At 44.0% G+C, this 13923-nt stretch overlaps 1 protein-coding gene across 1 annotated transcript in view; it reads left to right on the top strand.

The window, feature by feature from the left end:
• Positions 1-235: 235 nt before the first annotated feature.
• Positions 236-13923, top strand: part of PRR5L (proline rich 5 like) — a 182260-nt gene continuing 168572 nt past the window's right edge. Inside the window, exon 1 of the mRNA XM_011973468.1 lies at positions 236-499. The gene's annotated coding sequence lies outside the window, so the exon portion shown is untranslated. The remainder of the gene's footprint in view (positions 500-13923) is intronic.

Below are 13923 nucleotides of genomic sequence, written 5' to 3'. Positions count from 1 at the left end.
ATTACATCATGCCTTGGGCTGAATGTCCAAAATGCCTCTCCCAGCTCTGATTGGCCTGGCTACTATGATGAGTGAAGTCCACCAGGGAAGACATCGTGCCCTCGTTTCTCATCCTCCTGTCCCCAGGAGTAACACAGAAGCAGTTAGTAACACAACAGCATTGTCCTCATACACACAGGCCTGCTTTGTTTCCCCACCACACAGAGCAGCGGCTGTAACAATGGCCCCGAATGACACTTTGCCCTCCTTTCTCCGATGTTGCACTTGTTTTTTTAGTCTGGAATTGGCTAAACAATGATTTCCTGCAGTGGGTATCAGCTTTTCATATTTTCTGCCTGCTTCTCTGTCAGTCTTCAGGCCCCAGGTGAGTGAGTGGCGAGCCGGGCCCAGAGAGCTCTGGGCCCATTGGAACATCCCCTTTTCGGGAGGCTGGAAGGCCATGGTTCTTCACCTCTCCCCAGCAAGGTGGAACCTGCCCTGGAAGAAGAAACCGGATCAGGTAACACAAGAGAGACAATGAGAGGTTGGGGCTAGGGGGTGGGGTTGCAGGGGATGGCTGAGTATCCAGCCCAAGGAGGATGGGTTTCTGGCTTCAAGACATCCTATTTTCTTGAGAGCCACCATATGCTATTAAATAAATAATGAAAAGCAACAGAGGTCAAGTTCAGCAGCCTCCCGATTAGGAAAATGGCCTCTGGCTGGCTGGCCCTGTTCAGTGCCTCTGATATCTCTGGGTGACCAGGGTCTTCATGGCCCCTGTAGATTTATTGAGGTGACTGTTGCCTTAATAATAGCCGCTAGTACTAAGCTCTTTCTCTATGTATTGCATATGTATACCTATTACTGTATGTCTCTCACTGAATGATTAGTAATGATAGCAAACCCTTATGCAACGTGCCTCAGATTCTTGCTTCATTCAAACCCAGGCAGTCTGGTTCATCTGCGCCTTTCATCATCATGCCCCTTGTAAAGCTTTTTTTTTTTTTTTTAACAACGTTGTGCTAATAAACCAAGGTCATCACAAGATTTCATTTTGAGAGGCAATGGTGTATAATGATAGCTATGTGTATTGTGAGTCCTTTGCCCTGTGCCAGGCAGCGTTCTAAGTGTTTTGCAGCTATTTCATCAGATGGATACTTTATGATCTCTATTTTATGGATGAGGAAATTGAAGTACGGAGAATTTAAGTCATTCACCCGGGGTCACACAGTTGTTAAATGGCAGAGCCTGGATTTGAACTCAGTTTTCTCTTAAGTATTGTGGGAATCTTAGTCCTGCCCAGCCCTGCTGGTCTGGAGTTAGTCTGCTTCTCTAGGTCGTGGGGTATAGAGGATGACATTCAGTTTCTGGCTTCATAGAACATCTGCACCCAAGTTGACAGCTTAAGGATTTTTTTTGTTTGTTTGTTTTAAATGATTTTTCTATTGGCATCAGCTAGTCTTGCTTGAAGAAGATGGAATTGCTCAATGATGACAGTGAAGGAATTTGAAAGGATGAGAATTGCTCAATGAGTGGTATCTCTTTTTTGGCCAGAGACCAGGCTAAGTTGCCTCATGTGTAGGAGAACATACGTGAAATATACAGCACTCATGGTATATTATGAAAGCAAACTTTATTTTTGCCTATCATTGTTCCTAATTTTTTTCAGTGGGTCCTCACTCTTCCCTTGTCCTGGGATGAAAATTAAAGCAGGTCCACAACTCTTCTGGGCCCCCTTCAGGAATCAAAAGTTCTTAAGTCACTTTTAGTTCCAGCACAGCCTCATTCAGCAATTGGGATGTCCAGTCCCAGGGAATCAGCCAGATCTTCGAATCTGGTTCCCAGTGGAGACTTCTCTCCCTTCTCTAGTGGGGCCTGCAGCTTGGAAAGGGGGTCTATGGATGGCTTCTCATTTCCCACATTAAGTTTCCATCCTTCTCTCCTCTGGCTTACTGAGGATTCTGACTCCTGGCAGGGTGAAGGGAGAAGAGGGGAGTCAGGAAAGGAGCTGGAAGTCCTTACTTGGTTAATGCTATGACAAGCTGGCATTTCACTGGCAGGTTCTGGTGGGTGTGTAAACCTAGTTCTTTCTCTCTTGGCACAGTCTTGTGGATAGTTCAGAGAGCGCCATTATTTCTCATCTTTGGGGATCTCTGAGTTGCTGGTCCCTTGAAGCTGGTTACCTAATAAGACTCCTTCTTAGTTCCCTGGCATCTAAGCAGTGCCATATTAGTTTACTGGGGCTGCCATGATAAAATATCATGGACTGAGTGGCTTAAACCAGCAGTCCCCAGTTTTTTTGGTATCAGAGACCAGTTTTGTAAAAGACACTTTTTTCCACAGGCCAAGGTGGGGATGGTTTCAGGATGATTCAAGCGCATTACATTTATTGAGAACCTTATTTCTATTGTTATTACATTATAATATATAATGAAATAATTATACAGTTCACCGCAGTGTAGAATCAGTGGGAGCCCTGAGCTTGTTTTCCTGCACTAGACAGTCCCCTATGGGGGTGATGGGAGACAATGACAGATCATCAGGCATTAGATTCTCATAAGGAGCATGCAACCTAGATCCCTCACATGCGCAGTTCACAATAAGGTTCGTGCTCCTATGAGAATCTAATGCTGCTGCTGATCTGACAGGAGGCAAAGCTCAGGTGGTCATGTGAATGATTGGGAGCAGCTGTAAATATGGATGAATCTTCGCTCTCTCTCTCTCCCTGCTGTGTGGCCTGGTTCCTAACAGGCCACAGACCAGTACTGGTCCATGGCCCGGGAGTTGCGGGCCCCTGGCTTAAACAACAGAACTTAATTTTCTCACAGATCTAGAGGCTAAAAGTCCAAGATCAAGGTGTTGGCAGGTTTGTTTTCTCCTGTGGTCTCTGTCCTTGGCTTGTGGAAGGCACCTTCTCACTGCGTTCTCACATGGTCTTTCCTCTTGGCATGTCCAAATGTCCTCTTCTTGTAAGGACACCGGTCAGAATGGATTAAAGCCTACCCTAAGGGCCTCATTTTAACTTAATCACATTTTTTAAAGGTCCTGCTTCCAAATACAGTCACATTCTGAGGTCCTGGGGGTTAGGGCTGCATCATATAAATTTTGGGAGGATAGTTCAGGCCACAACAAGTGCTGTCAGCTTTTTTCTGAAGGTAAATTTCCATTCCTCCTGGTGGTCCCTGTCAGAAGGACCTACACATCCCACAGGTTGGCCACGGTACATCTCTGGCTTATGGAAAATACTCAAGTTCCATTATCCCAGGGAATCCAGAGCTACCACGTTCTCCTCACTCCAGCTGATCACTCCATGTCTCTTGTATTTTGGGATTCACAGACATGATTCAGACATCAGCCCTCAGTGACAGTCAACCTCCAGGGACACAGCGTCTTGGAGGCCACTGTTGGAGGGTGGGTAGCGGACAATTGGGACTTGGAGTGCACCTATTGCTGTCTCCAAAATTCATCCTCTGTGCCACCAACTGTTCTCCTCACCCAACCTTCTTTGTGGGCTGGAGGTGGTCAGGTAAGAGGGAAACCAGCTTCATGCCACTTATTTTGTCATCCCTGCTTGATGGCCTCGGTGTCACAGCTCACTTTGAAACATGTCTTTTGTCCTTGGCATTACCCGAACTAAGACCATAGTCATTTTTACATCCCACTACACAAACAACATCTCATTTAGTTTTCATAAAGAACCCTGGGAGTACTTCTACATGTGGAAGAGGAATCTGGAGCTCAGAAAGGTTAACAAATTCACCCAAAAGAGATTATTCAGTGAGTGCAGGGAGGGGAGTAGAGATTCAAGCTTTAGCCCACTTCATTATTTACTTCTCTGGACCTTCATCATCTAGGCTTCTTAGAGCTATTACCTACTGGAGTAGTTTGGTCTGTGCTGGTAAAACGTTTTCTTCTCAGCAGAAAGCTATATAGGTAAAAAAACAAAAAAAACAAAAAAAACCACAACAGTTCATCTCCACTTGCACCACTTGTGATGCAGGGGCTGGCAACAGGAGGACAGGCATGTCAGGAGCTTTCTTGGGTATGTTGTGAGATGACCTCTATGTAACCAGGGAAGTTCTTTGACTGCTTGAAAGTCCTCCATCCCTGCCCCAGTATAATTTAATCAGCAGAAGAATGAAGTTCAAGTGAAATATCTTTTTTTTTTTTTTTTTTGTAGAAATGCATAAAGGCAATTCTGTTAGTCTGTTTTGTGTTGCTGTAAAGGAATACCTGAGACTGGGTAATTTTTAAAGGAAAGAGGTTTATTAGGCTCACGTTTCTGCAGGCTGTACAAGCATGGCACTTGCATCTGCTCAGCTTTTGGTGTGGCCTCAGGGAGCTTTTACTCATGGCGGAAGGTGAGTGGGGAGCATGTCACACGGCAAGAAAGGGTGCGAGACAATGCCAGGCTCTTTTTAAACAACCAGTTCTCTTGTGAACTTACAGAGTAAGAACTCACTCCATTATCATCAGGGCAGCAACAAGTCATTCAGGAAGGATCTGCCCCCATGACCCAAACATGTCCCACTAGACCCTACCTTCAATGCTGGCATTCGCATTTCAACATGAGATTTGGAGGATACAAACATTCAAACTGTATCAGCAATATTGTATTCTGAGAATTTTATTCGAAGCAGAAGGGGCCATATCATCTCACCTTCTAGCTCCCAGGAGGTACTTTACTTAAAGAGGATTTCCAAATATAAAGCTATTAAAACAAACAAACAAACAAAAAAAACCTCTTTTTTGTTTAGATTTTTAATTTTTTTTTCACAAATAAAAAAACCCAAGCCTGTTGTTGCCCATTCTTCCTTAGGAAAGGGAAAGCTACATATGGGCCTGGCAGTGGTTCAGAGGCTGCCTGCCAAGGCTGTAAGAGGTTCATCTGGCAGCCGCACAGAGCTGGGCTGGGTTGGGCTGGGCTGAAGTTGGGGCCTAGGGCACAGGCCTGGGATGGGCTGGAGCTGCAGCTGCCTCTATCCAGGGAGGAAGGGGAGGATGATATTTTCTGTTCACCCACTCAGCAATTATGTAACGAACATTTATTGTGCCCAAGGCTTTTGTGGGCTCTCTGCCAGGAAAGGGCAGGTCATTGAATGGGCCCTGGGAAAAATGATGTCTGAGCTTCTCTCCAGTTCTCAGAGGAAGGTAAAGCACTGGAGGCGGGTGGTTCAGGGAGAGGGCGTGGAGGCATGGAAAAGCATGGTGTGCTTGGAGACCTATGGATGTTTTTGAGATGCTCAAGCACAGGCCAGGGGTCAAGGGAGGGCAGGGGTCAGAAGAGGGAGGAGGAAGAAGGTGGAAGAGCTGCCGGATTGGAACTTGGTGGGCAGGTTGGGCCCTGGGAGGGCCACAGAAGGATTTGAAGCAGAGTTGTGACCAGAGTGGGTTTGTCTTTTAGAGGGAACTCTGACGCAGGACGGGGACACACTTGAGCATCAGAGGTGTCAAGGCTCAGGGAGAGGGGTGAGGGAAGATGAAGGGCAGAACCGAAGCCCTGGGAGGAGTTAAGCTGGAGAGAGTGGCAGGGGAGGGGTCAGTCTAGAATGTCTTTCAGGTTTCCGACTTGAACCACAGAAGGGATGCTATGCCATGACGGGTCAGTGTGTGTGTAGGGGCCAAGGACCCTCCCCAGCTGGAGGAAGTGGGGCATGGCGGGGAGTTGGAAGGTTGTCCTTTCTTTCAATAAATATACGGAGGGGCTACCCTGAGCTGCGTGCTGGGAGAGGAGAGCAGAGGGGACACCTTCCGTTCCTCACAGAGCCCTTGGGCCAATGAAGGAGCAATTAAATGCAATGGAGCAGGAAGACCCTAAGAGGGAATTGGAAAATGACTGGGAAAATTTGAATGTAGACCAAGCATTCAGTGACATTAGAGAATTATTAATTTTTTAAGGTGTGATGGAAGTATTATGTTTTAGATGGGAGAATACCCCCTCATCTTTTTTTCTTTTGGGGAGATACAAGCTGGAATATTTAGGAGTGAAATGTCATGATGTCTGTAATTTACTTGGAAACAAAATAAATAAATAGAAGGAGAGACAGAAAGAGAGAGAATGAGCAAATATGGCAAAACGTTACCAATGGTTGGGAGTATATGGGAGTTTACTATTATTGCACCATGCTTTTGGCTTTTGGCTTTTCTGTGTGAAATATTTTGTAGTAAAAACTGGAACATACAAAGTAGCAAGCGCATTGATGGGAGGTAAGGGTACCATAGGAACACAATGAAGGGCCTCTAATCAGAATTCGATGCATGAGGGATGCTTCTAAAGAAAACAGCACTTAAGACCTGAGGAAGAATGATCCTTGAAGTGGGGATGGGGAAGAATTTTGGGGAGAATGTATGAGGCAGAGAGGGAACAGCCTGTGTGTAGGCCTGCTGACCTGTCTTGCTAGAGGAACAAAAAGACATTTAACATGAGTGCTAAATGTGAAGCAGAGTCACTAAGAGATGGGAAGAGAAAGGTAGGCAGGTCCTAAAGAGTATGGGGGAGTTTGGGCTTTGTCCCAACCACAGCATAACTAGGGGACTGCATTTCAGAAAGATACTGGCTCAGCCGGGTGCGGTGGCTCAGGCCTTTAATCCTAGCACTGTGGGAGGCTGAGGCGGGCAGATCACCTGAGCTCAGGAGTTTGAGACCAGCCTGGGCAACATGGCGAAACCCCATCTCTACTAAACACAAAAAATTAGCTGGGCATGGTGGCGGGCACCTGTAATCCCAGCTACTCAGGAGGCTGAGGCACAATAATTGCTTGAACCTAGGAGGTGGAGGTTGCAGTGAGGTGGAGGTTGCAGTGCACTGCACTCCAGCCTGGGCAACAGAGCGAGACTCTGTCTCAAAATAAAAATGAAAATAAGAAAGAAAGATGCTGGCTCATGTGTGTGCACCTGCTAGGATCTGGCAGCCCCTGTTTTAAGCACTTCATCTATATGAGTTCGCCTAATCCTCGCTGTGCCTTTATCAAGTATGTGCAGATTAGCACCCCTATTTAAGAGAGAAGCCAGCCAAGGCACAGAAGAGTGAAGTCACCTGCTCAACGTCACATATCTGGAGGAGTCAGGATTCGAGGCCAGGCATCCTGACTCCAGAGCCCACGCTGCCCTAATGACAAGGCAACACTGCCTCTCAAGTTTAGTCTCTCTCTGTGTGGAGAAGGAAGTGGAGGGAAGTAGAACTCTTCCTCAAGACAGGAAGACAGCTTTGGAAGCAACCGTATACGTCCAGACTCAAGGTGATGGTGACTTGAACTAAAACAATGACAGTGGTGATGGAGAGAAATAGATGCAATAGAAGGTTACTTTGGAGTGAAATCAATAGGACTGGGTGCTTGAAGAGTTGTGTCAGGGGAAGTCAAAGACAATGCCCAATCATATCCCACTGAACACCTAGCTCTGTGCCTTCTTGGCATGAGAAAAGGGCTAGAGTAAGAGAATGTGGAGATACCTTGCTCGTAAAAAAAAAATCGAGAAGACGTTATCAGACCCATAACATCCCCTTCAGCTGTGAGGAGCAGCCTGTTGTCCACCCAACCTACATATCTCTTTCCTGGCTTCCGCTAATCCTTATTTTTGGTGCAACTTGCCATTTTCACTGTTTGAATTTTGTAATCTGCACCTGTTGTAAAATATAGATCATTCCTTTATCCTGACTTGACTGGCAAAACAGAGTCAAACCACAGCTCCTGGTCCCTTCCCTAATTGTCTCTCAAGTCCCTAAACTGCCATTAGCCTTGAGTGATGTGACATATGCACCTGCCTGTGTCTCACAAGAAGCCCTTGATCCTTGGGCCTCTTCAGAGGGCTTAACCGCAATGAAAAATTAAACAAATATTGAAAAAACAATAGAACGAACAATACATGGTCATGTCCCTCTAATACTTATTGATTTTTAAGATCTTCTCAGGCGTGAAAACAAGATTCACTGCTAGCATCCCAACATTGGATTCCTGTTAACTGGAAGAGTAGCTTATTGATCAGGGTGGGATGTCCAGCAGGGCAGGAGCAGGCCTGTGTCTGCTCCACCAGCTAATCATCCCCAATTCAACCCTAAGAGGTGGAGCTCAGCTGGGTGAGAGCTGCACTCACTTGAAATGAGGGACATTGTGGCCCAGGAGGGTCCTCATAGCATCCTCAGAAGAGACTGAGGCCATTCCTCAGTTATATACCAACTCTCTGGGGACCTCATCTTTTTCTTGCTAAAGGCCTCAAGAATTCCTCATTATTTTTTTCTGTGTCAAAAATAATATAACTACTGCATGAATTCATGTATAGAGGACATGGGTCTGCAGAATAAAATGAGTTCATCTACATATATTCCTGCCTTCCATTCCTCTGTCTCAAGGAATTGTTCATTTAACAACAGATTCAGCTGTTATTCTGTGCTGTTGCTTGAAGGTTGGCAATACAGCCATTCACCATACGCCAAATGACAAAAATCCCTGCTCTCATGGAGCTTTTGTTTTAGGGGATGTTGTGAACAGTTTGGTGAGGAGCCTTCCAATCCATATATGTATTAACACAAACAGGTTTGTGCTGTACATATGATTCTGTGGCTGGGTTTTTTCACTAACAATATGTCTTGGAGCTCATTCCGTGTCAGCATGAATGATCCTTCCTCATTCTTTGATAGTTGCATAATGGTTCTCTGCAGGGATAAACCCCTGCTAGTAAACATACAGTTCTAATTTTTCTTTCCACAAATAGCGTTACAGCGAACTTCCTTCTGCATGTACTGTTGTACACCCACAATTTTGGACACTTACTAAGTCATGATATATAAATTAACCTCTCTGTGCCTCAGTTTCCTCATCTGTACATTGAAAGTAATGATAATAATCTCCCTCTAGCCATCAGAGAAAAGCAAATGAAAACCATGATGAGGCGCACTTTACACTCACTGGGATGGATATAATTTTTAAAAATAGATAACAAGTGTGGGTGAAGACATGGAGAAATTGGAACCCTCATGCGCTGCTGGTGGGAATATAAAATGATGCAGCTGCTTTGTAAACAGTCTGGGCGTACCCCAAAAGGTTAACACAGAGTTACAATTTAACCCAGCAGTTCCACTCATAGGTATATACTCAAGAGAAATAAAAACACATGTTGCCACAAAAGTTCGTTTAGAAATGTTCAGAGCAGCATTATTCATAATAGCCAAAAGGTGGAAACAACACAACTGTTCATCAACTAATGAAGAGATAAACAAAATTTGGCATATTCACACACAGGAATATTATTTCACATTAAAAAGATGTGAAGTACTGATGCAGGATCCAACATGGATGACCTTTGAAACGTTATGCTAAGTGCAAGAAGCCAGTCATAAAAAGCTACATATTGCATGATTCCATTTATATGAAATGTCCAGAATCGCCAAATGTGTAATGACGGAAAGTAGATAAGTGGTTTTTAGGGGCTGGGGGTGAGTGGGAAGGGAGGAAATGGAGAGTGACTGTTAATGGGTATGAAGTTTCCTTTCTGGGGTGATAAAAACATTCTAAAATTTGCTGTGGTGATGGTTGCACCTATCTGTGAATATACTAAAAGCCATTGAATTGTGTATTTTAAATGGTTGAATTGTATGGTAGGTTCTATGGTCTGAATGTTTACGTCCCCCTGAAATTCATCTACTGAAACCTAATTACTAATGTGATGATGTTTTGGAGGTGATTAGATCATAAGGGTGGGGCCCTCCTGAATGAGATTATTGCCATTACTTAGAAGGCTAGAGAGAGACCCCTCACCCCTTCCACCGTGAGGACACAGCAAGAAAGTACCATCTATAAACCAGAAAGTGGGCCCTCAATAGACAGTGAATCTGCCAGTGCTTTGATCTAAGACTTCCCAGCCTCCAAAACTGTAAGAAACAAATTTCTGTTGTTGATAAGCCATTCAGTTTATGGCATTTTGTTATAGCAGTTTAAATGGACTAAGTTAGTATATGAATTATATTTCAATAAAGCTGTTATTAAATAAAGTAAGATTGCTGTGAGGACTGACTGAATTACATAAGGTGTGTAGAAAGGTGCTGGCACTTTGTCTTTTTGGGCGTAGCTTATGTCACTTAGCCAGGAATCTCCTTGCAAACGACAGGATCTCATTCTTTTTTATGGCTGAATAGTACTCCATTATGTATATGTACTTTTTTATTTTTTTATTTTATTTATTTTTTTATTTTATTTTATTTTTATTTTTATTATTATTATACTTTAAATTCTAGGGTACATGTGCACAATGTGCAGGTTTGATACATAGGTATACATGAGCCATGTTGGTTTGCTGCCCCCATCAACTCATCATTTACATTAGTTATTTCTCCTAATGCTATCCCTCCCCTAACCCCCCACCCCGCAACAGGCCCTGGTGTGTGATGTTCCCTGCCCTGTGTCCAAGTGATCTCATTGTTCAGTTCCCACCTATGAGTGAGAACATGCAGTGTTTGGTTTTCTGTCCTTGTGATAGTTTGCTGAGCATGATGGTTTCCAGCTTCATCCATGTCCCTGCAAAGGACATGAACTCTTCCTTTTTTATAGCTGCATAGTATTCCGTGGTGTATATATGCCACATTTTCTTAATCCAGTCTATCATTGATGGACATTTAGGTTGGTCCCAAGTCTTTGCTTTGTGAGCAGTGGGTGCTGGCACTTTGAATCTATGTACCTACTACCTTCGTTATTGCTTCCAGGGGATGGATTTCTAGAAACAGAATTGCTGAGCAAAAGGGGAGGTGCATTATTATTATTTTTTAATCATCTTGCAAAGTTGCCTTCTAATAAAGGCTTTACCAATGCACCCTCCAAGAAGCAGTGCATGAGGATACCAGTTTTTTTCTCTTTCCTTTTCCTTTACAAAGCAACCACCACCAAAAAAGTCTGAAAGAATATACACAAGTGTTTACAGTGATTTCACTGGGTGATGGGATCAGGTGTGCACTTCCTTTTCCTGTATTGCTTATCTCTATTTTCTCATAGTGCTAAAAAAAAAGAATATAGAATAGTTGTATAATGTTTAAAAAATAAAAGCACCCCCCACATCTCTTCTTGAGGCTCCTACCCACTCACAGGGTTGGTAGTCATGACTACAGAAGACCCTTATTGCCACACCCTGAAAAGGACAGGAGCCCTTCCCATTGTGACGGTTTTTCTTGTAAATTTCTAGAAGAAACAGCCAGGGGGCGACAAACCTAAACATGAAGGAGGTGCGGAAACTGCAGTTATTTTCCCAGACTTGTACTTTCTTGCTAGAAGGCACCAAAAAGCCCTGTAATAAAAATCATACTGTGAGATATTCCCCCCTTACCAGCTACTAGACACAACAAGTTTGCAAATGCTTCATATGCCTTGTCATTCACTTCTCACAATTCTATGACAGGGGTGCTGGCGCAAAAATGAAGTTAAGGAAATTAAGCGGCTTACTCAAAGGCAGACTGCTAGGAAGTGGCAGAGGTAGATACTGTTAAGACGCCTTCAACTTCAAGTCGAGAGTATCAACAAGGATATTTTATTACCTCATTTAAAAGTGAGGACATAGGGCAAGCTTCAGGGAAGGTTGATTTGGCAGCTCAGCAATGTCCTCAGGGTGCCTCTTCTTTCTACGTCTCTGGTCTGCCATCTTCCTGTTGCTTACACCCTCAGGCAGAAATAGGGCACTAGCAGTGACATCTGGAATAGCAGAAGACCAAGCCAATGCATCCTCCCAGAAGTAGTGCATGAGGATACCAGGTTGTCCTCTTTCCTTTCCTTTTCGAAGCTGCCACCAACAAAAAAAAGTCTGAAAGAATAGGCACAAGTGTTCACAGTGATTTCTTTGGGCGATGGGATCAGGTGTGAACTTCCTCTTCCTTTTCTTGTATTGCTTATCTCTGTTTTCTCACAGTGCTAGAAAAGAACATGTAACAATTGTGTAATGTTTAAAAAGTAAAAGTACCCCCCACATTTCCCTTTGCTACGTCCAGGGGAAGAAGAGAGGGACAGTTTCTTCTTAGGGTTTTCTCCCTGGAGTGAGGAAACTTTTTCCTGAAATCCCTTTCCCTTCCTTCCAGCAAACTTTCCCCCACAGGCACACTGTGTGTCTCATTGGCCCAATCTAGGTCACTTACCTACTTGGGAACCAATCATTGGCGAAGTGAATGGAATTCCCTCTAGGTCTATCCCTGGGGTTTGTGCTGGAGGTGGGTCATTGTCCCCTGAGGAGGAATGTTTCCTGAGAAAAATTGGGATTTTATTAGGAAGAAAGAGGGGAAATGGATGCTGTGGAGCTGGAAGGAAGAACCAATGTGTCCAGCATTGGTAGAGACTCAGACATGCATTTGTGAAACTCGGTAGCCTGTTTTTAGCTGCTGTGCTGTTCTGTATCTTTGCCAAGACTTCCATTGCTAGAAATTGATTTTGGAGGATGGAGAGTATAAGTCACCCACATCTGCTCTTTCTCTCTGTCTTCAGGACCCATCTTCTAAAGGGGATTTGAAAGTTTGGTTTGGGGCAGGTTTTTAGAAGTGAAGTAGTTGGTTTTTGAAATGCCACGGTCTCCACTAGATAATTTCTACCTTGCTGTCTCTAGCCTGGAAGAGTGCTATTACACATTCCCCCAGGTCCCTCAGGGAAGGTCCCTTTGGGATGGTCTCCTCCTGGCAGCTTATAGGACTAATTTGATTAATAGTATTACATTTTCGATTTAGAGGACTTTGGAAAGACCTGTTTGACCTCCCTTCATGGGAATCACATTTTTAGCTGATGTGATAGATTGAGGTATTGTTCAGTAAATCTTCACTCACTTCCCTTCCACCTTGGGACACAGTACACTTCCTGAGTCACTGACTCTGGGCTTGGGCATTGACTTATTCTGGTCAACGTAGTGTGATCAGATGTAACTCTGTTAGAGGCTCTAAACAATACTTGCACTGTTTGGCTTGGCCTTCTGCTGTTCTGACAGCCAAGAGAAGAACATAACTTGGGTAGCCACTGCCCTTTCTCCCTGTGCTCTAGAATTAGTCACATGGAACAGACACAAACCTGAATTAAGGCAGAATTGTCCTAGTCAACCTGCAGATCTGTAAGTGAGAAAAAAAAAAGTCTTATTTTCCTCAGTCACAAAGTTTTTATTTTGCAGCAGTATTGCAGCAATAGTAGATGGATACAGGTGAAATTGGAGGGCATTCAGCAAAGTGTATGGACAGTGTAGACACATTAGACAAGCTGTGAGAATATGTCTCATTGAAGCAGCTCCTGGAATAACAAGTGTTAGGTATGGCTCAGGGAGGGAATGACTTGGAGTTGTTTTGGTGAGTTTCTTGGAGCAGCCTAAATTCTAAGAACTTTCTATAAACTGTTTTCTGACCTATTCTCACCAAAACAAGCGTCAAGGCCAAGAAATTACTAAACCATGTGTTTCATCATCAATACTCAAATGTAGTATAATATAGAAGAAAGAGCACTGGACATGGTGAGGCTTTGGGACCACAGCTGTGTACTACAGTTTAGCTCACGTCTAGTCTGTGGCTTCAGGCATGTCATTTAATTTCTCTCAGCTTTACTTTCCTCACCTGCAAGTTAGGGGTAGTTTTAAGAATAAAATGACCAGGCTTATCTATGGTTTTCAAACTGTACATTTAGTGATAGGATTTTTTTTCAAACAAAATCAACAAGTAAACCTGAGAGTTGAATATCACAGTTAGTTTCAACATTCCTTATTTTGGACCCAAGTCTTTTACAGTTGGCGGAACCTCCCAGGTTCCTTCTCAGAGCCCTTAGAGTTGCTTGCAGCCTCATTTGAAAACAACTGATATGGCACAAACACTCTACAAATGTGGATGGTGATGGTAGTGGGGATGATGGGTGGTGGTAGTGAGGATGATGGGTGGTGGTGGTAGTGAGGATGATGGTGGTGGTGGTAGTGGGGATGATGGTGGTGGTGGTAGTGGGGATGATGGTGGTGGTG

The sequence above is a fragment of the Mandrillus leucophaeus genome, unplaced genomic scaffold (assembly GCF_000951045.1).
Source record: "Mandrillus leucophaeus isolate KB7577 unplaced genomic scaffold, Mleu.le_1.0 Scaffold138, whole genome shotgun sequence".
NCBI lineage: Eukaryota > Metazoa > Chordata > Mammalia > Primates > Cercopithecidae > Mandrillus > Mandrillus leucophaeus.
Note: the sequence above shows the minus strand (reverse complement) of the source record. Positions and strands in the feature narration are given on the sequence as shown.